The following is a 24,742-nucleotide window of genomic DNA, read 5'->3' as shown; positions in this document are numbered from 1 at the left end:
GAGCTTCTTGTTCTTGTTCTTGATTGAGTTTAGTGATACATACCACACACACACACACACACACACACACACACACACACACACACACACACACACACGGGCATCAGTGTTTTAGTTTAGTAAAAGCATACCGTGGTAATATAAAATACAGGAGCAGGAAGCCCGCTTACCTGGTAAAGTACCTTGCAAATATTACAATCTTAAGTTCAGTCCCCAAAAACCCACACAAAAATGCCAAGCACAGAGGGGCATGCTGTGACTCATGTTGGAAAAACATGGCAAGAGAGGAAGCTCCCAAAGGCTCACTACTTGGCCAGAGACCCTATCTCAAAGGAGGTAGATGATGTTCCTAAGGACACTATGTAGTCCCCTGTCCCCCCACCTGCATACACTTGCACACACAAACACGTACACAGACAAATGTGAGTCATAGGGAAATTCGGTGAGATACACATTGGGGCACTCTCCAGGTTAACTCAGAAACGTGTGTGCTAAAATTATTTCCAGCCAAAATATGTGTTTTGAAAAAGATCAAGGCCTCTAGAGAGAAGATTTAAGAAGATAATGAATATTAACAATTTACTTGGCTCATTGGAAATCCTGGTGGAATGATAGAAAGGAAACTAGGCCTGGATGAGATGGCTGGCTTCTAATCTATCTATCTCTCTCTCTCTCTCTCTCTCTCTCTCTCTCTCTCTCTCTCTCTCTCTCTCTCTCTTCACTGAGAGCCCAGCTGAGTTGCTTGACATCACAGGAGTTCTAATTCCTGGTCTGTAAGATGTGAACGCCACCACCTATTGTGACACGTGTCTTTTTTTTTTTATATATATATATATTTTTTTTTATTAACTTGAGTATTTCTTATATACATTTCAAGTGTTATTCCCTTTCCCGGTTTCCGGGCAAAATCCCCCTCCCCCCTCCCCTTCCTTATGGGTGTTCCCCTCCCAACCCTCCCCCCATTGCCGCCCTCCCCCCATAGTCTAGTTCACTGGGGGTTCAGTCTTAGCAGGACCCAGGGCTTCCCCTTCCACTGGTGCTCTTACTAGGATATTCATTGCTACCTATGAGGTCAGAGTCCAGGGTCAGTCCATGTATAGTCTTTAGGTAGTGGCTTAGTCCCTGGAAGCTCTGGTTGCTTGACATTGTTGTACTTTTGGGGTCTCGAGCCCCGTGACACGTGTCTTATGAATAGGTACCATGAAGGAGGAAAGGAGAGGCAGCATCGTCTGATACTTGCTGAATACCTAGTTATTCAAACATCCGAAACAGTGCTGGGGCCAACCAGACAAATGTTTTCTACATGGATGACTCTCCTCGTCTATGCATGCAGCAGCTCTGAATGGTACCCAACTGCTGTGACCAACACTATCAAAGCCTTGGTGGTTCTATGGAAGGTCACCTCAATGTGAGGGGGGAGGCGTGCTTCCTTATATATGATTATAGCATACTTTAGAGCCAAAATCAGCTAAATGAACTTCGCAGAGATCGAGAGCGACATAACGGTGACAGATGCAAGTGTAGAGAGATACATGTGGTGCGATGCTACAAAAGTAAGAGGAAATAGAGACAACACCGCCGTATACATTTGACGGAACAAATTACGTGGATAGTGAAATCATGAGCCAGGAAGGTTCGCTGAAGCCCTGGACCAGGTTAATCAGCCTCATCTGAGTTGTATGACCGGAGCGTTTCAGATCTCAGTTTCTTTAGGAATATATGTTTATACATAATGAGATACCTTGGGGACGAGGGCCTAAGTCTAAGCTGGGACTTCATTTTTATTTCCTACGCATGTATGTTTATTATCAAATTAACCTGACAGGAATTTTGTACGACGTTTTTTTTTTAATAATTTTGTGTGTGGAAGAAGTTTCCATAGGGTGGAATTCTCCACTTACAGAGGCCCATTGGTGTTCAAAGTGTCCGTGGTTGGAGCGCTTCGGATTCTGGGTCTGTAGATCAGCTTGTGTGGTTACCATCCCTAGGGAAGGGTGGTGTATCTGTGGACACTCCCAGCCCATCCTCTCTGAGATCTAACCAGGGACAAGAACAAAGCTTCTCTGGCTTTGGAACAACAGGGCCACCGACTGACTGACTGACTGACTGACTCCTGCAGCTTTCCTGGCCCTTTCTCCATATTGATTATCTGTTACTCTGTTATTTAGCTGTTAAAGAACACACAGGGAAGGATAAATTAAAATCGCATAATTTAGGAAAATCTGTTACCAGACTGCTGGCTGTAAATTGCACGTTGGCAGCTCATTAGCACAGAGGCTGACCAAGCAGGGGTCTCCCAGACCAAGTGGCAGGCGGCTTGCGGCAGAATCATCTGGGAACTTGGGAATGTCAACTCTCAGGCCACCTTAGGCCTGCTGAATGCTGAGCTCTAAATGGGGCCTGCCAGAGTTGCAGCCGCAGCTCCCTTTCTGTTTAGCCTTAAGTCATTCCCTTTTATCTCTACCTTCGTTTCTTCATTCCATTAACTATGTTCCAGGTCCCATTCCCGAAAGTCCACCAACTTTAAGACTTTAAATATATCCTTCCCCCCCCCCCACTTAGAGAGAGTACAACCAGAGGTCACCATCTGTGTTGCTCACGATGCCACTCCTTGTTTGACAGAGGCTTAGCCACCTTCAAATCACCCATAACTCGGTTCCCCTCGACTTTCTACACCACAGAGGCTCGAATCTCCAACACACTTCCACTGCACTCCTGGGGCTGCTTGGTACAAGCTCTGCCACAGTAGGCCCCAAGGAATGTCGGGAGTTGATAACCGGGGGAAGGAAGCAGAAGTAGTGGTGAAGACAACAGCAACAGAGGCAGCCAAGTCCGAGTCCTGGGGGTGCCTGAGTGAGTTCTGAGCACATTTATAATGGGAAGAGAGGCAGAAGGAGGCTTGCCAAACCTGCATTTACACAAGAAACTTTATTACAGCCATTAAAACGCGGGTTTGAGGCACAGCTCAGACATATTTCATGCGCATTAAAACCAATACACAATGGTTAACATTTTTTTTCCCAATGGCCCCTGGGCCATCAAAAACCGTCTCTTGAGCAAAGAGAGGTCTGCCTAGTTCTCATGGGGAACGCTGACTTCTGCAAATTCCTGTCCCAAGGGCCTGCAGCTTCCTTAGGTCTGGACCAGCCAAACCCAAAATGAAAAGATACGAATCTAAGATGGTCTGACCTGAGTGGGAACCAGGACTGCTTGGAGTGCACGCTCTGTACCAAGCTGAAGGTCTTTAGTGTCTTTTCTTTATTTCCCCATGGTGCACCAAGTTTCTTGGCTAACACCAAGCACAGAAGGGAATACGATGAACACGGAGAAGAAAGAATGCCTCTGGCGTTAGCCCTGGGAAGGTTCCCCATTGCTAATCTCTGTACTTTTAAACCTGGAACGGAGTGGTGTGGATGCTTCCAGGAGCAGCTGCTGTATGTCCCAGAGTCCTGGGACAAGCCCCCCCCTTTTTTTATTTGCACTGAAGTTTTACTTCTCAATTCTGGTAGTTTTCATTCTAAAGCCATTTCCTCATCCCTTACTCTGCTTGCATGGGTATGTGCGCTCTCTCTCGCTCTCTCTCTCTTCTCTCTCTCTTTCTCTCTCTTATTTTTTTAAGATTTGTTTTTATTTTATATGTATGACTGCTTTACCTGCATGCGTGTATGCTGTGCCAACAGATGCCAGAAGAGGGTGTCAGTTCCCCTGAAACAGGAGTCACATAGGGTTGTGAGTTGCCATGTGGATGCTAGGAACAGAACCCAGGTTCTCTGCAAGAGTAGACAGTGCTCCTAACCATTGAGCCACCTCTCCAGCCTTCCTTTCTCATTTTAATTACCTCCTTCCAACAGCTAGACCCACACAACCTTTTCCCATTTGTAGAAACCTTGTTATACCACCAGTCCAGGTGGCCAGTAAGCGGCACCCGGGTTTCCTGTCCTGTTTTCCCTCCTCTTATTCTAGCTCTGGGGTTCTTGTCAGTGTACCTGGTGAAAGGCTGCTTCAGCCTTGGGCTAAGCTGGTATAGTCTTGAGTGGTGAGTCCACGTTTGCTCCCTCCTTGGGAAACAACCTAGCAGCTTCTGGTTCATTGCCCATAGCCTCTGAGCTGTGTCTTCCATACAGACAGACATGCAAGCGGGTGTGCGAGCCATCTTCATGGAGAAGGGCAGAGGTGACAGGGGAAACCACCAAGAGATACGTTGATGAACCAGAGGATGCTCAGGCTTGGCAGGGATTACTGTCCTTCTCCAAGGGAAAGAAAGATAAAAGAAAATCCTTGTCGTGGGCACTAGATCGGGGGAGGGGGGGCTGCGGGATGAGGAGGCTAAGAATAACATCTGTGCCAACTGTTTATTTTGGTGATTGCCTGAAACTTGCAGGCAACATGGCTGAGCACAGCTGTCATGGAAACACGATTCCATCGCAGATGACAAGTTGGCACGGGGACAATGTAGGTGCAAAGACGGTACAGCAAACAAAACTACCTGTCAGGCAGGGAGAGGGAGGAAGGAAACCTCCCCTCGCATACTTTCCCGTAATTAAATGTCAGATGTACACAAGGCTGTAAAATGATTAGCATGGCATAATTACTGTTCTGATGGAGTTCTGTGTATATGCCAAAACAAATTGCTGTACCGGAGCACAAGCTGTTAAAACAAATTGAGTTACTTAATTTTTACATGTAGCAGCCTGTTTTATCATTTCCTAAGATGCAAACATTTCATTAATAATGCAGCCGTTCTAAACGTGCAGAGCTCTGGGCCACCACGCAGGCAGATAGCCTCCCTCTAGAAGCTGTAACACAAGGACCAGCTGGTCCAAGGATGAGCATCCTGACACACGGAGCCCCGCCTACTCCTCCTCCATGTGGTCTCGGAAGCCAACGGGTATTTTATTTAAAATTTTAAACATTGGTAAAGGTATTTTTTTCCTTAAAGATTAACATTAGCAACAAAGATCGTTCCACATTTTATCTTATTTACGGATTTGTTTCTTTCTTTTATTGTAGTTTTAAAAGAGCTTTTATTACTATTTTCTAAAAATGGCCACATACAAGTTATGTGTATTTACAGTACACTGGTGAGATGTTCGATCCAAGTGTTTATTGTGTACTGTTGAATTCTGGGTAACATACCTCTACAAATATCTATCAGTTCTTTCTTGTGACTGTTTGAAATGTACAATAAGCTATTGTTACCTGCAGTTACGGACCACGCAAAATCACACGTGTTCACTTTGCTCTGATCTAACTTAGTACCCTCTGACCAAACCCTCCAGCAGCATTGATAACCCCCACTCCTCTTTCAGCCTCTAATACCAAGAGACTAACTTGTGGAGATTCCACAGAAGTGAGAACGTGTGCTATTTGTCTCTCATTGAAGGTCAGCACAATCTAGAGCAACCTATTGGCTCACGTCACATGCCTGCTGTCTTAGTTTGACTCCTGTTTGTGTGACAAAGGCCTTGATGGAGGAAGGGTTTATTTGGCTTACAGTTCCAAGTGACAGGCCATCATGCAGGGAAAGCCAAGGGGGTGAGAACTTCAACCACTTAGTCACACGGTATCAACGATCAATGAAGCAGCAAAAAAAAAAAAAAAAAAAATGTTCATTAGGAGTTCCTCGTCTCCATTCTAAGACATTTCAGGACCTCTCACCTAGGAAATGCTACAGCCCACAATGAGATGTGTCTTTCTGTATTCATGAATGTAATCAAGAGAACCTCCCTCAGACATGCCAACCTAGTGTAGACGTCCCTCATGGAGACTCTCTCCTCTGGTGATTCTAGACAGCTAAGTTGACAGTGAACACTGACCATGACACTTGCTTTAAGTCTTCTCAGTGGCTACCACCAACCAAGACAAAGTCCAGACACCTAGAAGGAGTGGGCTCCACAGTGTCGCTGCAACCCCCCAGCACCCCTCCCCAGTACACTCCTGGCTTTCTCCATGTTCACTTTGTCTTTGAGCGACCTAAGGCTTTAATGCACACCGTTCTCCCATCTCCTACTCTCACAAATCCCTTTCCACCCCTCTCACTCTCTCCACTGGGCCTGACTGAAATCCTCAGGAATTCTTTTCCTGGTGACCCGTAAGACGTGTCCCCACCCATCCAGTCCTCTCTCTACTAGAGCTCATGCTTATTCCTTGTACTTTGCATAATTGTGTGTCTAAGTTTGCTTAAGGTCTACTGTGCCCACCACCTCTATACCTCGTGAGGCAGGGCCCATGCTTGTTTTGACCGCTGCTGTATATGCAGTCAAGGCTATCCCTGTGAGTGATAACCACACATGTGCTCTGCTTGGTGATGGTAGTAAGTTTGTCTCCCTTCACCACATGTCTGTTTCCTCCCCTGCAAGTAATGGTGGACTGGGTCGATATTTCCTTAACCTGTAGACGTCCCTTCTTCTTAGATCCAGGAGAACAGCTCCACAACTTTCATGACCAATAATAATCCCAAGACATGAAATGCCACAGAAACAACTAGACACATAGAAATAATAATCACTCTCCAATCACAAGTACTGATGGTGTGACTTCATGAAGTTTTCTGTGAGGTTATGTACGTGTGTGTGTGTGTGTGTGTGTGTGTGTGTGTGTGTGTACATCTTTCTTTCCTAATCATGCTACAAAGTGTTCACATTTCACATCATGAGATGTTGAGAATTTTTAAAAATACAGAAATTGATGCTGGGGAAATGGATCAGTGGTAAGAACGCTGTTTTACTAGAACAGTATCTTAGTTCGGATCTCTAGCACCAATGCAAGAACCCTGGTGTGGATGTCATGTCCTATGCACAGACACACATGTACACATGCATGCACACACATGCACACCTGGAAAATGATTCCAATGGATGACCTCTAAAAGCTAAGCTTGGTGGCAGCCTTGGTATTCTGTGTTTTCTCCCTCTCCTTTCCTCTCACAACCAGGGCGATAAGAGGCAGGTCTAAATCCATCCACACTGGAGCTGAGGAAGAGCCTTTTAGGCAACAGCCTTTGGGTCATGAGAAGAGCTGTCACCTTCTGTCCTGCTTTTAGTATACCTCACATGAGAAAGACAAACTCCTCTTTCTCAGCACTGATCACCCCAGGGACAGTCTCCTGAAACCCTCACTTATGGATGATAAAAGCAAGAACGGAAACCCGGAAAGAAGTTGACTCTCATCCTTCTGATCGAATGTGGCTTAGGGAATGAAGACAGCACCAAAGTCAAAACCCAGTCTGTCTAGAAGCAGAACACCTCCCCTCCTCTCTGAAAACAGGCCTCACAGCAGGCTCCCTAAGCTGAGAAGGTGACAGACAATTAGCATGGAACCTTGGAGGGTGACCTCAGTGGTGGCCACGGATCTCTTACACAAAAGGATCATGGGCTGTTGCCTTCCATGATCAAAAGGGGCAGGCGTTTCCCAAGGTACTCTCCAAATTCTACACCCAGCCCTGGCTACCCCTACACAGGCCCAATGCCACCAAGGCATCTGACTAGAGAAGAGCTGGCTAGCATTTGAATATAAACAGCCCCGTGACCTTGGATGCTGCCTTGGCCATCCTTAGACTTGGAATATCAGGTGATGATAATTCACTTGGCAGTCAGACTAAAGCACTTGGTACCGATGCTACAGGGCTAGCTGCTAACTTAACCCTCTTACAATGAAACCATGGTAACCATGGCTTGGCCATCCTCTCAATTCCTAAAAAGCCAATCCTGGGGTCTAGGACAGGGAAAATATGCCAATTATTCTGCCTAGAAAGAGGTGATGTGTGTTTACACACACACACACACACACACACACACACACACACACTCGAAAACATGGGTGTGTGTACATATAAAAGAGTTGTGCCATTAAGCTCAAGGCTCAGTCCTGGTACCTGGCACCCTCTTTTGCTCTGAGGCCTCTGGACTTCAGCTGGTGCCATTCATTTGAATCCTGACCAGAAAGTTTCGCCACTGGGCATGATTCTGTAGTAGAACCTTGAGTAGACCTGGGTTCAGACTAGCAGGTCTTCTGCAGGCCAGTGGCCTATGGCTGCAGCAGGAACTCGAAAGGACATTTTCTCATTGGATCAGCACCGACTTCCTTCCTCTCCTCTCTCTTAATCACTCCGCACCCCTCCCCCTCCCCTCACACCCTCCCACTCACAGGCACACATAGCAAAACAGCTTGCTTCAAAGCGGGAGGCAGGAGAAGGGTATCTATTTCTGGCAAGCTCCCTGAGGAGGCCTCAGGGGGCTGGTAACTTACTCGCCTCCTCGGATCAGCCATCCAAACAAGCCTTGCCTCTCTGTGCCCACCCTGGATCTCAGACCACCCTGCCTGCTCAGCCCTTACAGGATGCTCTCCTGCCTGGGCTTTTCCTGGCTCCGTCCCCCTTACCCACATCCCCTAAGCAGTCACTGGCTGAAGGGAACGCAGCTTCTAGAACAGAGAGTATCACAGCTCTGCTTCCCTTGAACTGCCTTACCAGGTCACACTGGCTGGTGTCACACTGATTGTCTTTTGCTCCCACCCACCAACTGCCCTCCTTTGTCCACACTAAGGGGCCTCCCAAGTCTCAGGAAATTCAGCGTCAGAACTGAGATTATCCTTGACACGGCAGGAGGGTGGCACAATAACAGCCCTAAATCCAACCTTGATTTAACAGAGGGCAGAGGACAAGGAGAGTCTTTGAGGATAGATGCTTAAGTGTGATTCCCCCAACCCAGGAACCCGTAGGCCAATGATGTAAACACTCTAGGCTTCAGTTTTCTCCCCTGAAAATGGGCTCTGCATTGTGATGTCAGTAGCAGATGCAAAGAGCCCCTCTGTACAAGGTCAATAAAGAGTTATCCCCTACCTTCTGTGAGGTCTAGCTGCTGAAGCACAGCCAGATACACACCGAAAGTCAGGCCCCGAGCCTCTCCCAAGAGGTGAGATTACAGGCCCATAGAGAATGATTGATAGATACAAAAAGCCCAGGCCAATTGTCTGAAGTGAGGCCAGATCCCAGGTGGTTCACACTGTCGCCCAGGGAATGCAGGATCAGCAACAGCATTGCCTGGCTTCCTTCTCTTCTACACGCATGGAGCCTCTCTGTCCAAGGCTCTACATCACATGGTATCACCTGTACCAGAATCCTGTCTAGGGTGGGTGTGCATTGCTGTGCCAATTACACACACACATTACACACACACATTACACACACACACACACACACACACACACAGTTCACATCAGCTCAGCACACAGTAAGTTCCCACGGACTGGGGGTACTCTGTTCCAACCTCCATGACTCAGCTTGTCCTACAGAACTGTGGGTCCTGGCCCCAGCTTCTATTCTTGCTCTCCAATGCTCATTTACACAACACACCCAGGAACGTGGTGGATTCTGGGTATCTAAACTATTACAGTATTTGGCACGCGCGTGGAGAAACTGCTTCAGTGATGCTACTTAGCAGAACTGTGTTCTCCATCAGAAAGAATGACCGATGGGCTGCTTCTCAGCGACACAGTCCTCCAAGTTGTCACAGGGGAGAGCTACTGTCTCCTGAGGACCCGGGCCCTCCAGTACTTCCTGGAGATCTTTTCTAGGCTCGACTTTTTTTTTCAATGACACTGTGAACAGAATTTCCCTCCTTTCATTTTATATCAACAAACCTCTCCCAAGACCGAACACAAGTCCTTGGTGTTTGGTTTCTTACTCGGTGCTTGGCGTAGGTTGGTTCCATTAAAACCTTAAAGATGCGGGCAGTCTTTTTTGGGCACCCAGTGCTAAGCTAATTAAAGAGAAATAGATGATAGAGGGAAAAAAGTTCCTTAGTAGGCGACAGGGTCCATGAGTCACCGTTTGCTGGATGAGAAGAACGACGAACAGGTTGAACATTTCTTTGCCATTCTCTGTGCCATTCTCTTTGCAAATTATTTTGCACATGTGACACTCTCTCTTCCTCTCAGCTATTCCATTCTCAAGATCCTCAGGTCTCGGAAGGAATCTGAGACCCTGGGAGGTGAGAGAGCTTGTCCAATACACACGGCTAGCTGGGGAGAACGGGTTCATCCCGGCTGTCTGACCCTGGCTCCATGTCCACAGCTACTAAACTCGATTCTGTCAAGCGTCAAGTGCTAGCCAGACCCCTGGGGCCTCCAGTGGAGTCAAGCGTGGACGGAAGAATTACAGGAAAGCTGGAATGAGTGGAACACACCAGGAAGAAGTTAGTGATGGCAACAACGTTGAGATAGTGACAAGATCGTCTCGTGCCAAACTGCAAGGCTGAAGCTCTTCTGGGAAAAGCAGGAGAACCTTTCCTATGCCTCCTGTCAGCAGCTCTACCCCCTCACCCGTGCCGCGCTCAAATGAAGAATGCTTCGGGAGAAGCCAATCTATCTGCCAGTGTCCCAGGGACCTGCTCTGCACCAGAAACCCTCCTGAGCAGATATTGATATATTAATCGCAGCTCAAACACTGTAAGAGCAGCAAATGCTCAGCACGGAGCGGGTTGGCTGGCCTGTGGCCACCTCCCTACAGCCCAGAGCCAGAGGTGGGCTGTTCTTCCCAGCGGAGGGAGGGATCTCTGCAGGGCCTTTAAACTGAGGCTGGCTGGAGGACATGAGTCCAGGGGATACTAAAAAGAGTTCTTGATGATGGGCAAGTGGCACAGGAGGCTGGAGATGGAACCAAGGTCTATCCACGAAGAGAGAGCTCTGAGGACAGCTCTCACTATCCTTGTGGAAGCTGCAGAGCTGTGCAATTAGTCCAGGAGAAGGAGCACGGGGAACAAGGTACTCTAGGGCCATGATTACGATGCTGGCAAGTCTAATGGAGCCGAGGCTGACCCTGCCCTTGTTGATATTTACAGGGGAATAAAAGCCAGAGACCGCTTCATCTCTTTGTCTCTTCATATCCCCTCTAAAGAGGGTGGAACCGAGTTTTGTACATTTAAAAGTGACATTTAATTAATCACGTCAGAAGATGGCAGGGCTGGAAGAGACTTGAGACTGTCTAACCCAAACTCCTAATTTAACGGCGAGGAGGTACTCCCAGGAAGGTTAGCTAATCTGCCAAGATCCCGTGTAGTAAATGATGCTGGCACCTTCCGGCTGTGACCAGTCTGCCTGCTGAACTCTGAGTGGGTACAGAGAGTGCTAGGCGGGCGTAAAGAAGAGAGAAGAGAGGCGGGCGGTAGTTTGTGTGCGTGCAGGCCTGCAACATGGTATAGTATGAAGAAGGTCACGTGCCCAGTTATGCAGTAAGGATGCCAAGATGTCAGATGGGCAGGGGCTGTGGTAGGATCTTCCTAGGTCTATATGGAGGTACGGCTTGCAGCACCATTGGCAAGAATGGTTGAGGCATTGTCTGGACTCCGTGGTTTGCTCCGTGCTTGATTCATGCTATTAAGCCACAGGCACACTTGAGGAGCGCCCACAAATATGCCAATTACCTCTTTTGATGTTTACAGCTAATGCTGCGGATGTTCCTGAACCCTGGGGTCTTCTTCCCCCAAGTAAACCTGGTAGATTCTTCCCAGGAAAAGACACACTATTCTATGATTGTGAATAGCCTGATAGGAACCCACCGGATGCAGGAAGAAAGAAAGGAGGGAAGCTTGCAGGAGGCAGTGCTGGTAGCTCCTGGAGTCCTGCTGCCTTGGCTACCGATAAAAGACTCCTCTGCAAGGTTGCTGCAGGAACCGAGAGCTGTCCTATCCCCCGGGGATATTTACTCAGAAGCAACAGAAGCATGTGGCCAGTCTTGGGTAAGGCATGTAGCTTTCTGCCATCGTGGAGACTTCAACATCCCAGCTGCAACATTTCCGACAGAGGCCACCACCTGAGACTTCGGGGACTACACAAAGGTGGAAGGGGTGGTGGGGATAGCAGCTAGGGGCAGGACAGTGTGGGGCTCTCTTCCATGGCTCAACATTGTTTCTGGGAGGAAAGAGGGCTTGGAGAGGTGGTATTGGGGGAATGAAATTCATACACAGCAGGAATTATGTGGTCCAGTGGTGCCTCCAGCCGTGACCCAATGGATTCATTAGTATTAGTATATTTATTCTCTCTCTTGTCTGTCTGTCTGTCTGTCTGTCTCTCTATGCATGTCAACAGTGTTTCCCCTCTGACTCCAAATCAAGATTCAGCTCTACCCCATGTCCTGTCAATCTCCACGCTCTGTGCAAATCTGTCTCATCCTTCCTTCCACCTGTCCCAAAGCCCTCCTCTGCTCCTTGGAGACAAGCTCACCATCTCTCCTTGGAGACCAGCTCTAGGTCTACCACAATCATGGAACTGAACACAGATGACGTCCTACACTACACTACACTGATTTACTTCAGCCTCCACTTACTACCCTCGTTGGAAACAATTCAGCCCCAGCATCAAGGACCTTGGGACTTCTCCCGAATGAATTCAGGTCATGAGTGAGCATTAGTCTGCCATGGGTCCCCACCCCTTGCATATTCACTGTGAATCCGAACTAAACCGTAACTGGTTACTTTATTTAAACCCCGCATAGAGCCTTCTCTTTTAATAAAACAGAATCCGTTAAGGATTATAAACAAGCAGTGTTTTATGAACTAAAACTGCAGTGCACTAGTCACTCAAGGGCAAACATTGGGCTCTGGGCGGTCGAGCCAGCTATAAATAAAGATAAGGCCCTGCCAGGCGGGGGCCTCGGTAGAGTAATTGCTGCCTTCACAATCAGTCTCCCCACTCTTCCTGCAGGGCCACAAATCACCATGGTATTGGGTCACTGCCCACTGGATTCAGCCCCGAGACAGAGAGATAGGAAAGCGGTTCATTAGCACCAAGACTGAGTGTCTAGGCTCCAGAGGAAAGTGAGGTATGTACCCGCCCTACAATGTGCACACACTTCACATGGCTGCAGGAGGGGGTCAACAGCATGGAGCCTTTACAAGGGAGTTCTACCCAGCATCCACATCTGCAGTTGGTTGGGGAGGAAGAACTCACCCTGCAAGCTACCTGAGGACACCTCTCTCACTTGGACACGAAGCCCATCTGACCCAGGGAAGAGACTGAAAAGACACAAAGGAACGTTATAAAGAGGAGAAAAGCATGTCCCACAGTCCTCATTCCTCTGTGAGCCGCTCAGCTGCTATCTCTTTGCTTTGGAGTCTTCCGTAGTAGCATGACATCATCGACCACGACATCAGTTTCCAAACACCAGTGAAGTGTCAGCCGTGCCTCCCAGCACCAATAATGTGAGATTCCAGTGTTTTGTTACAGAGGAAATACAGTTTGCATTAGTATATCCCGAGGCTTACAGAGGTTAAGAACCTCTGTCAAGGTTATGTGGATAGCAACTTGTATGGCTACAGTATAAACTCAGTCTGACACCGTGGTCCATGCTCAGACCCACACAATATTACTGCGGTATGGTCTCCATTTCCACCTACGTCAGCAGTTGAACGTGTGAGCATGCATGTGTCTATGTGTATGAGAGAGGCAGTAAGAGAGCTGGTTTACAACAGGGAGACTGAATTTTTTTTTCTTTTTTTTTTTCTTTTTTTTTTCAGAGCTGGGGACCGAACCCAGGGCCTTCCACTTGCTAGGCAAGTGCTCTACCACTGAGCTAAATCCCCAACCCTGAGACTGAATTAAAAACATGGTAAAAAATAAATAAATAATGGAGACTGAATGCTCGGAGGAGAAGGCCCTACGGTCTCACACTGCCCATAGCAGTAAAGTACCAGGCTTGGATAGCCATTCCCGGGGAAAAGCCAACTGTGTGGAAGGAATTCATCGAACCTCGAGTGTGGATCACACACATGTTTGTGTGCGTCTCATCTTCACCAGAGTTCTATGGTGCAGAACGAGAAAGGGATTGCCGTCTTGATTTTTGGGGTGGGAGCACTGAGGCCCATTGCACTGTGAGCTTGCCTCTCTCTCTCATGACGTTCCCGCCCACAGCACCCTCACCTCCATTTTCTATTGCTTGGCAGTGTCACTTGCCACTGATGCAGTCTGTGCACTGGAGTTTCCCTGGGACCAGAATGCCCCCAAATTCCCACAGGGGCCTCAGAGCAGAGCTCTACTCCTCCCCTCAGTTTGGAGGCCCCTTCCAGGGCATCTTCTTTGACCTTTCTGGTGGCCGTTTTCTGCTCTCACAACCCTGCACTGTTCCTTCCTGAGGAATTACGTAGTTTGCCGCTTCCCACAACTAGCTGAGGCGCCCGTTTCTTGAGCATCCAGTTCTCGGGGCTACAAACCCCTAAAGGTGCAGGACGCCCTCCTTCACTCAAATCTCATCTCAAGGAGAATTTAACACCAAGCTGGGGAATTCAGTGGAAGCCAGGAGAAGGAATATATAAATCTAGAATGACAGAGAGATACAGCGTGTCCCTAACATGTGGGGTCTGAGGGACTGTGGAAGGATGGTCTCTTTAGAAGCTATATCCCAAAAACCTCTCAAGGGCCCAGGTCTCTGATCTTAATCTTGGCCTTCAGGACGACTTCTATGGCAGAAAGATGAGCACTGGATGACATTCCCCAAACCAAAACCCTACTACCTGGGTAGAAAGAAATGGGCTCCATCCTACTACGGCAGAAGCTCAAGTGATCGGAGAAAGGGAAAGCCACGGGCTAAGATACTACCAGCCTGGGATGCAGCCTCTTGGCTTCTTTAATCTTCCAGAGAAAACTCCTTTTATAACCAGCCCAATTCTGTTTAACTGTGGGTCTTTTGTCCTTCCCCCTTACAACTGCCACCTTTTAAAACCAAGTCACAAAATTAATTGCCCCTTAATGAAGCAGGGTGGCGATTAAGGGCAGTGAGCCTTGTGAAGAAGGAGAAACACAGTTGTTGGAGGCGTACCATCAGGAGCCGAGCTTCGGAGGCATCGTTCTGGTTGTAATTATTTTCCAAGGCTGCGTGACACCTTCTTAGACCTGGCCAGAGCTGCCAGGCTCCGCAGAAAGCCATTGTTCCCTCAGAGTTAATTAGAGTCCAATTTGGAGCTTCCTGTCTCCCGGACTGGAGAGGAAGTACAGTTTATTACTGCTCTGTGCCCACCAGGTCCACTGAGGACAAGGACACAACAGACTCTCACCTGGTCCGTTCTAGTCTGTGCAGCGCAGATGTGCCCAGAGGGGACAGATGTGCATTGGCTGAAGAAGTCTACAGCTGCAGGTAAGACCCCAAGACCCCAGCTTAATGAGGCTCTCTGTGTTAAAGGAAGCCCACCTACGTTACTAGGCTTCTAGTAAGGTAACTCCAATTAGATCTTTCGTGTCTGGCCCCATCCATGGGGTACCGTGTCACCTATTAGCAGAGCTAATGACCTTAGATGACCAAGGAGCAGAGGACAATACGATATAGAGGTGAAGTATCTTGCTCTTAGATTACTGGCTCTTCTCAGCTTTGGGGTTCTCGAGTAATGTCCCTTCCTTACAGAAACTGTTGTGAGAACAGTGGCTCATACTTTGTGACTTATCCTAGCAAGGGACGAATCTTTCCATTTGAGAGCACAGGGGAAACGGAGGCACAGAGAGGTTGCATTATTTCTCTAAGGACACACAGCTAACAACAGAATCGGAGTACAAGGCCGGGCAGCGTGCAGAGCATTTGCTCTTGATCATAAACAGATTCCATCTCCAGCATCTGTGGACGCTGCCAAGTAACGATGACACACGGCTTGGGCCAGAATCCTGCTGACTGGTTTCACTTTCTCTCTTTGGAAGGGGGTGCTTACCACCCCAAGGGAACCTATCTGCTCTTAGGATTCCCTCAGCTACAGAGCTATGATACTTCTGCTTCCCTGATTTGATTGCAGTGGCTTGAAGTTCAGAGCTGCCTACTATCCAATGGCCATAGCTGTCACCTCTGCTCTGCTGCCCGCCTGCTCAGATTATCACTTGGCTCCTCTGGCTTGCACTGCCATCACCCAACCCAGCTCCCAAAGCAGTTCTCCCTGCACTGCTCTGGTCCAGAGTCCTGAGCCCTTTCAAGCTTTCTTTGTTACAGGGATTCACCAAGCTGCCATTAACACACACACACACACACACACACACACACACACACACACACACACACACACACATTAATCCACAGCCCTGGTAGGTGTGTGTGTGTGTGTGTGTGTACACATACAAGTCAAGGCCAGAGGTCAATCACATATGACTCATGTCTGTCTACTTTGTTTTCTCACATAAGGTCTTTCCCTAGGATCTGGGGTTCACCACTTGGGCTAGACTACCTGGCCAGTGAACTCCATGGATTCTCCTGTCTTTGCCTCACCAGTGATGGAATCACAAGCATGTATGACCACACCCTACTCACAAGCATGAGGACCAAAGTGTAATCCCAGGGTTCCTCTGTGTAACAGCTCTGGCTGTCCTGGAACTCACTTTGTAGTTTCAGGCTGGGCTGAAACTCTCAGAGATCTACCTGCCTCTGCCTCCTGAGAGCTGGGATAAAAGGCATGCACCATCATGCCCTGGTTTTTGTTAAACGACCTTTCCACGTTGCAGAATCTTGGCACTGTCATTTACTAGCTGGCGACCTTAGCTGCCTCTTTGACCTTAGTCTCCTGGTCTGTGAAATGGACAGGGCTGCCTTTCCGTTGGAGATCCACTTCCAGCAAACATAGACGACTACTGGGCTCCATGCCTGACTTAGAGGACTTGCTCCACAGAAGCCAACTGTCAACTTCACCTATGGAGATGCCTTCTTGAGAAGCCACCTATGCCATGTATTTATGAGTGTCATCTCAGATGGCCTGGCTCAGGGCCATATTAAAGGCAAAATACACCTGTGAGCAGAAAGGTAGAACTCTCAGCAGACATGTTGCAAGCACCCAGCACGGAAGGCTGGCTGAGGGCTTGGTATGTAGGAGACTTGCGACAAGAGTTGTTGCCTAAGCAGCCATTTGATGACATTCTGCACACTGTGTGGTGTTACCAACTGCTAGACAGCTTTACTAACGGCTTAGTATTAACTAACACCGACTTCAAACACTGTTGGAGTATCTGACACCGTTCACCTTTTTCTCTAAGGTAGCTTTAGCAATGCTAGGCTGAGAGCTGACCCTCCTGCCATTAGGAAGAGGGGATCTTGTAGAACCTGCCCCAAGCATTCGGAGTCCCTGGCCCTTGGATTTCTAAGAACCGGAGTGTCCCTCCTTCCTCACACCACACACCTACTGTCGTGAGAGGAAAATGTCTTTCCCTTACCCTATCTATCCCCTTTCGGTCTTCTTCAGGGCTAGCACTTGGAAAGCTAAAAGGAAGTCCCCGGTGCTTCTCGGAGAAAGAGCCTCCATAAACACACCCCTGTTTAGATCAGCAGGGTCACGGGAGTGCTTCAGCTGAAGAAAGTACCCTGGCTACATTCCCCTTCCACACGGCTCCAAGCGGGGAGGACTCTAGGCTCTCTGGGACCATTGTTGTTCAGGTTCAGGGTCAGAACTGTTCAGGCCTGTTTTGTTGCTGAAAAGCCCTAGTGGATTCTAGAGAAGCAGAGCCAGCTCCAGGAGCAGCGCTCAAGTCGTATTTAACCAATTTAAGTTTGCGGAATGTTCCAGCCCCGCAGCAGCACATGCTTAGGCCGCTGCTCAGCGCCTCTCTTTAAAAGGCCGGAGAGGAAATAAAAATGAATGATGACAAAATGTCCACATGGGTAGGAAACCAGAACAGCCTGAAAGCTCTGGGGCAGGAACTGACACAATTTAATTAACTATTTGGAATAAACACACTTGGCACTGCAAACGGGACCGTTTGTTTGCTCTCGCAAAATAATGCCCTTAATAAGCCCGGGATGAAACCTTCTGGAGATTAATTAAATGCAATACCTTGGTTTGAAATGATAGGAGTGGCCGAGAAGGCGCAGCATTTGCCTTGCACGTTGTTTGGGGGAGCGCTGTCATCTCCCGTACACCGTCCCCGACCTTGGTTAAGTGTGGTATGAAGATCGTTCCTAATTGTGATTTGGCATTGATGCTCTCCCGTAAAATGAGTATTTGTGAAATAGCCTAATGAATGTTTAACAAGGAGTCGCAGTGGATAAAATTTAAAGTGTGGCAGCGGTAGAGCTGACATATTTAATTATAACCTGGGAGTCGGAAGCTGTTCTCTAAGAAGTAATGGTGTGTGTGACTGACAATCTCATGTTTTAAAAAAAAAATCGAAATAATCACATCTGCCATTTGTTGAAAAAAAAAACATTATATCCGGACCTGATGCTCAGTGCACATCAAACCCTCACAGAAGCCCTGCAAAGGAGTAGCATCAGTCCCACCCCCTACCCCACCCAATGGAGAAAATGGAGTCAGAGAAGTAACTTGTCTGAAGCTATGGAGGTAGCAGGAGGAAGCTAACTTGGGAGGCACACCTTTCTCACGGTGAAGTTCACGACTCCTAGCTGCCCAACCCTGAAGAAACACAGCTGGGGCAGTTCTAATCACATGCTAATTGCACGATAAATTAAGAGGAAATGATACTAGCAAATTTTATTTGATTGCTTATAGAAAGGCATTCTGTAGGCAGTGATCAGTTGGGGGCAAAACAATCGTGCGTGCTCTTATTAGACAATAAGCATCCAGCCTGACCTTATGCAAGAATACACCATGGGATTTCCGCCTTCCTGAGCTAAGTCTCCTTGATTAATTCCAGCTCCCAAATTCTGTCCCTGTCGTCTGCATGATCCGATCTGCGCTCAGACCCTGCCCTTCTTCGGGTCCTGCAATTATGGGCTTGGAACTGTTCAAATCTTTCACCAAGAGACCCAGACCCCAGAGAACACCCCCCCCCCCCGCCATGCACCCTCTAGTGGCTATCAAAGAAATGAGGTGCTGAAAGGGACAACTAAGTACCCCCTTTTGTGGGTGACTCTCCTAGTCATGCCACAGGGACAGGGTGTCTGGTGCCAAAAGACAGGAGAGATCAAGAGCACGGATTATGTAAACCAACTTTTCAAACCTGTTTATACGATCGGGTCGTGAACTAGGCCAGTCTCGGGGAAATGTCCTTAGCAATCAAATTCCGGCTCACTCTTCCCTGCGGAGCCAGGAATGACCAAAGTTAGGCAGCCCTGACTCACCAAGAATCTGATCTGTGGGCATGAAGGACACGGCCCAGCACTAACTAGCTACAGCCTGCTGGCCAGCCCCACCTTGGTTGGTGCCTTGACTTAAACATCAGAGGCTGTGCTAAGTGCTATAACGGCGTACCACGTTTCATCCCAATTTATCCCTGTTTTGCAGAGGAAGAAGCTCTAAGTGATACCATAGCTTGCCCCAGGTTACTCAGTCAGCTCAACGGCAAATTGAGCTCTTTGCGCTGCAACATCTGCCCATGTGTAACTATGTACAGATGTTCATATACGAGGGGGTATGAACGAGTCACAAACACTCAAATTGTTGCTTCTGACTTCAGGAAGATATCTGCAAATTAACCAGTTTCTTTTTTTTTTTTTTCTCGTTCTTCTTCTGACTTTCGCACACACACAACCCCCCCCCACACCATTCCATATCCAGAACCTCCAAGTTAATTACTATTCCAGACACTCCGAGGCAGAGATAAACATCAGAGTTCCCCTCCTTGTGAGCCTGCCATTATGATCTGGTCCGGGCTTGGCCCGCAAATAGCTAATGAGGTTAAATATAAAATAAGATAAGGATAAGGCTGTGAGATTGTGCAGGCACTCAGAGACAAGCAGATGACACTTGGGACAGAGTTCTAAATAAGGAAAAGAAAATGGTCTCAGCCTCAAAAGGGAGTCGAGGAATACTTCCCCATCCAGCTGCATGTGTGTTCCCCAACCCATGCCTCACAGAGGGATGACTGGACCTAGAATGGAATAGCATCATCCCTCCTAAGTACCCCAGCTCCCCTTTGCCTGTGAAACCATGGGGTTCAGGAAGTGAAGGGGCTGGCTTAGCAGTCAGGTAGCCTGGCCCTGTTCTGGGTCAATACTAAAGCCCCGTGACCTTGAAGAAAAGCTCCTGTCTCCAGGATCAGTCCCATTACCATCTGCAAACGGTGAAGAGCATCTAACACTGGCTCGGTGATTTAAAGGACTGCTTTGCACGTAGCTTTGGGAATCGGAGAATCGAACTCATGCCCCAGGTGCAGGAAACATCGACTGAAATGAACTCCGCAGCCATCTAGGGAGAACAAAACTCAACCTCTTCCTGTCTCCCAGGAGAGATTCCTAAGCTCTCTGCAGCTGGACGTCTGGGTCGGAGAGATCCAGAGCAGGAAAACACCCTCCCACAAGACCAAAACTCTGGGCTTGGAAGCCAGGTGGCAGGTCAGGAATAGAGCGAGGAGCTAGGGAGAGAGGCTAAGTGTGAAGGACGCCAGGGTCAGTGCTCACATGGAAGCCGCCATCACTGTTCGCCTTCCACTAAGCAAGGCTCTGCTCTTAGCTTTCTTGCTGTATAGCCATTGACCACATCATTTGCAGTCCATCACAGCCTGGAGTGTGCTTCCCCCCCAGCCTGGGTGGTTCCCCTTTTCCCTTTCTCTTGGAGCAACCCCCAGCTCTCTCTCCCGAGCTTCGAAGCATTGTGAGAACAGGGTTCTGATGGCCTAGCTCCCTTAGTGGAACTACCACAGACAGCTAACTGCTTTCACAGCCAGCCTGTGGTAACAGCTCAGACAGAAGGAAAACGGAGACTGGGACAGCCCTCCCATCACCAAAGGATCTGTGAGAGGTCAGTGTCCAAGATCTGGGCACCTTGTCAGCACTGGCTGCCCATTCACCTGGCATGAGTGTCACTTTCTTGGGAATTTTATTTAGTCAGATGTCAGAGCCATTTGCTTCTGGCTTTCCAGGTTCATGAGCAGAGCAAGACAGCGCTCAGGTAAAGTCCTGGGGCTGTTCTGCCAGGGGTCTAGGGGGATGCTCTCCCTTTCACAGTGTGAGTGGTGCTCAGGAGAGGGCTGATGGGGCAAAGTGGCTAACAAGACACTCTTCAGGCACCTAGCTCTGAACTCATATCATGCCCCTGCCTCGCACAAGCCAAGCAACCTTGTTCTATGACTCAGTTTCCTCATCACAGAATGGAGACTCTAAGAGCAGACACTGAGAGAAGTTTTGCTTTTGCTTTTGAGACAGGATCATATGCCACAGCCCTAGCTAGCTTGGTATGCACCGTGTAGGTTAGGCTACCTTAGATTCATGTCAATCTTCCTTGCCTCAGCCTTCTAAGGTCTGGAATCACACGCATATACCCAGTTGTCAAGATGGTGTCTGAAGAGCAATGGAGAAACAGCATATGCAAAACTTAGGGGGAAACAGGAGCCCAGTTCTCACAGCCATTTTGTTTGTCACTGTCCCAGGTCAGCCCTGGCAAGGCAAGCCAAAGGAGGCCTCGAGCTCATGGGAGAAAGAACCCCAGGTTGAACTCTGGAGACCTTTGCTCCAGTGCCTGCTTATACATTGCAACTGTGTAAAGTCATCACTCAAAAGAAAAAATTATGCTGACAGAGGCAATGGCTACCTTCCTCGTGGCTCAGAGAACAAATGCCTGGTGAGTATGGAGGGGGACACTCTGTCAATGCATGGGACTGCTTCAACTATGATAGGCTCCTCACCTATGTGCACCACAACAAGCTGAAGATCTAAACACTTAAGAAGGGAAGGAAGAAGGGAGGGAGGGAGGGAGGGAGGGAGGGAGGGAGGGAGGGAGGGAGGAAGGAAGGAAGGAAGGAAGGAAGGAAGGAAAAAGATGGATTTCTGAATGGGATTTGACTTTTGTGAGTGGTATCTATTGACGACACACTGTAGGGCCTATTCTCTGGATACAGCTCATGGGGATGACCACACTGGGGGACGACTTTTACTCTATAGTCAAATATATATGATTTTTTGTTTTACGTGCTATATTCACAGACATAAAATATTATCATTTCCTCCTCTGATATTGTGAGCTCCTGAGTCTTGGGTTTCATGGAGGAGGCAGTGGGAGGGGCCACGGTTGCCCCCATCCTTCACCTGCCACGTTCTCAGAAAATAAAAGGATACTCGCACCAATCCCAGAGAGGATCAAAAGAGGGCCACTCCCACGTTAGCACTGGTTTGCTGTAAACCATTCGGGACCACAGTCCCAGGACAGATGGCACTTGTTCAGATTAAAAGCATTCCAAAGATACCTGTAGAAGACCAGGGCCATCTCTGCCCTGACTTCAGCCCAGCTCTACTTCCTGGGGCGAGCTGGAGGAGATGTCACTCCTGCTGACAAAGGTCAGGTCAAAGCTCACAGGGAGATGTTGACAAGTTACTTCAAAGCAGGGTCTCTGCTCACTCCTCATTTCATTTAGGTCCCAGAGGAGGGTAAGCAACACCCCAACACCATTCCTCTGCTACTCAGACTTGGAACTCTAGCGAACGTTAACAAAAAAAAACTGACAAAGTAATTGTGATTTTTCTTTCCCAGAATAATTCCTGCCGACCTCAAACCCAATATCCAACTTTGAGACTTTCTGAAGCCACAGAATTCTCTCATATAGCTCACATGTCCCTGTATAGAATGTCTATGATCTTGACAAATATTACAGCCCATATATAATGTGTAACAGCAGACCCTGTTTTATGGCTGTGAGTACAGAGGTGGTTATCATAAAACCCAAGCCTAACATTTTTCTACCTTCAGTAACAGACTGTCACACACTGTTTGGACACGTGACTTTATTTTTTTTAATCAGTTTCCTTTTTTTAACGATTTATTTATTTATTATATATAAGTACACTGTAGCTGTCTTCAGACACACCAGAAGAGGGTATCAGATCTTATTACAGATGGTTGTGAGCCACCATGTGGTTGCTGGGATTTGAACTCAAGACCTCTGGAAGAGCAATCGGTGCTCTTAACCGCTGAGCCATCTCTCCAGCCCGACTTTATTTTTTTAATGTTCAGGCCTAAGTTTTCTCTTTCAGCCTAGAACATGCCGGGTGCCAGGAACAGGCTGCTTGCTAAGTGCTTTGGGGGCTCTTCCTGAATCAACTTGAGTTGACTATGCCCAGGCTGAGAGGGTGACAGGATCTCTCTTTCTCGCTAGGGTTCCCCATTAGCAACAGTGTTCTGACGCTTGACAACATTTCACGGGAAATGGAAGCTTCCTTTTGAGCAGCCACAAAGGAATCTTCTAACAATAAGCTCTTAGGTGACAAGAGTAAAGGCAGTCACAGTGGCCTACTCGCTCAGCAACTGATTAAAGAAATGACAACAGGCACGGCGGTGGCAGTTTTTGGTAGCTAGCGTCCACGGTATTCGAGAGAGCAGCCCAGCGGTCTTTTGAGACAGATAAAGGTCCATTTACCAAGCACATCCACACATTGCTTCCACAAGAGGATAATGCGTTCAAGTCAACACAGTCGGCTTTCAGAAGTTGCATTCCTACTCAAACAAAGCGCGGCTGTTCCCACCACTGTCAAACACCACGGTGTCTGCAACTGATAGCAATCAGAGCCTTTCTCTGGCCGGAGTCACGTTCATATAATGCAGCAGTGCAGAGACACCGACAATTTGGATCTAAGACAAACTGACTGGCATATCTAATGCTCCACGGGCTGGTAAACACGCATACCTTTGTCCCAGGTAACATCAACTCCCTCCTCGTGAACAATCCCTAAATGGGCAGAGATCTCCGTGCTAATGTGCAGAGGGGGCTGGGCTGTATGCAGAAGATGGTGAATCTTCCACAATCCCTATGAGTGTGTGTCTCTGGGAAGCCTCAGGCTATCTGGCTTTTGGTGTGGGGTGGGGGGATGACTCAAGGCAGCATTCTAAGACCCCTTCCTTTTAAAATTAGCTTTGTGGGGCACTGAATCTAAGGCAGCAGCAGGCGCAAAGCTGCTCAGACTTCTTGAAAGTCAAGGTAGGTACATCGAGGACTGGAGGTGCCACTGCTTGGTTCAAAGGAGTTGTGAAGTGTCCAACCCTGTCCACAGCTGTGTTTCCCACTGGATGTCCCTTAAAGACACCGGGCAGGGACCATGCTCCCGACCCAGTGGATTCAGGCTCTAGTAAGTCTTCATAATAGTACAGACCCACATGATATGCAGCACTGCAAAGATTCATAGATACTCTCCTGAAGAAGCAGAGTTATTTATTTTTAACTTTGTGTCTCTCGTACATCTTTAACCACAGAACCTTACTAACTTATTAGGCCATAGAAGCTTCAGGAAACTTAGTTGAGAGGGGTGTCAGGCTCAACACTGTGAGCTGCCGAGGTTGTTCTTCTGACGGCTAAAGAGAACCAATGGCTGTCATTACCTCTTATTCCCTCTCCCAAACCAATAGGATGATAAAGGGAAACCTCTGAAAACACAAACACCTTCTAAGATAGATGAACGGGGGGGGGGGGAGAGCCAGCCTATCTAATAATCCTGACTAATTTCCCTCACCCCTCACCAATGGCTGCAAGACATCATCTCATCCTACTCATATCATTCCTGGTTCCACCGGAATCAGAAGAAGAAGAAGAAAAACCATAAGAAGAGAAATTCCCTGACTATGATGATTGGAAGGTGATCTGTCCCAACCTTCCACTCTGTCGTGGGCTGCTTCCCTCCATTTGTAGTAACTTTCATAGTGATGGTGTGCAGAATGTCAAGTTTCAGTAGACTCATGAACAACACTCAGTAGGCCGACTTAAACATGCAAAGTGTCTAGGGTCTCATCCACCTTGCTAGAGCAATCAGGGTGCCTGGTGACACACTGGAAAACCTATCTTTCTTTTCCAGGAAGGTGACAGAGATTTTTAGCTTAACTGTTTTACCGAGTTCCAGTCAAAGTCATGGGAT

The 24,742-nt window shown here is 48.1% G+C and overlaps 1 protein-coding gene and 2 long non-coding RNA genes across 3 annotated transcripts in view; 1 reads left to right on the top strand and 2 right to left on the bottom strand.

Moving 5' to 3' along the window:
- Window positions 1–24,742, bottom strand: part of Slit3 (slit guidance ligand 3) — a 584,776-nt gene that overhangs the window by 416,092 nt on the left and 143,942 nt on the right.
- The window catches only part of LOC134480775 (uncharacterized), a 55,023-nt gene continuing 31,463 nt past the window's right edge, over window positions 1,183–24,742 (bottom strand). The window contains exon 2 of the long non-coding RNA XR_010055585.1: window positions 1,183–24,742. This exon is cut by the window's right edge and continues 23,988 nt beyond it. This is a non-coding gene — a long non-coding RNA (uncharacterized LOC134480775).
- Window positions 10,553–23,165, top strand: LOC134480774 (uncharacterized). Its single transcript, XR_010055584.1, has 3 exons — window positions 10,553–15,124; window positions 21,277–21,467; window positions 22,996–23,165. It is a non-coding gene; the product is annotated as an uncharacterized LOC134480774 (long non-coding RNA).

This window comes from Rattus norvegicus, chromosome 10 (assembly GCF_036323735.1).
Source record: "Rattus norvegicus strain BN/NHsdMcwi chromosome 10, GRCr8, whole genome shotgun sequence".
Lineage (NCBI taxonomy): Eukaryota > Metazoa > Chordata > Mammalia > Rodentia > Muridae > Rattus > Rattus norvegicus.
Note: the sequence above shows the minus strand (reverse complement) of the source record. Positions and strands in the feature narration are given on the sequence as shown.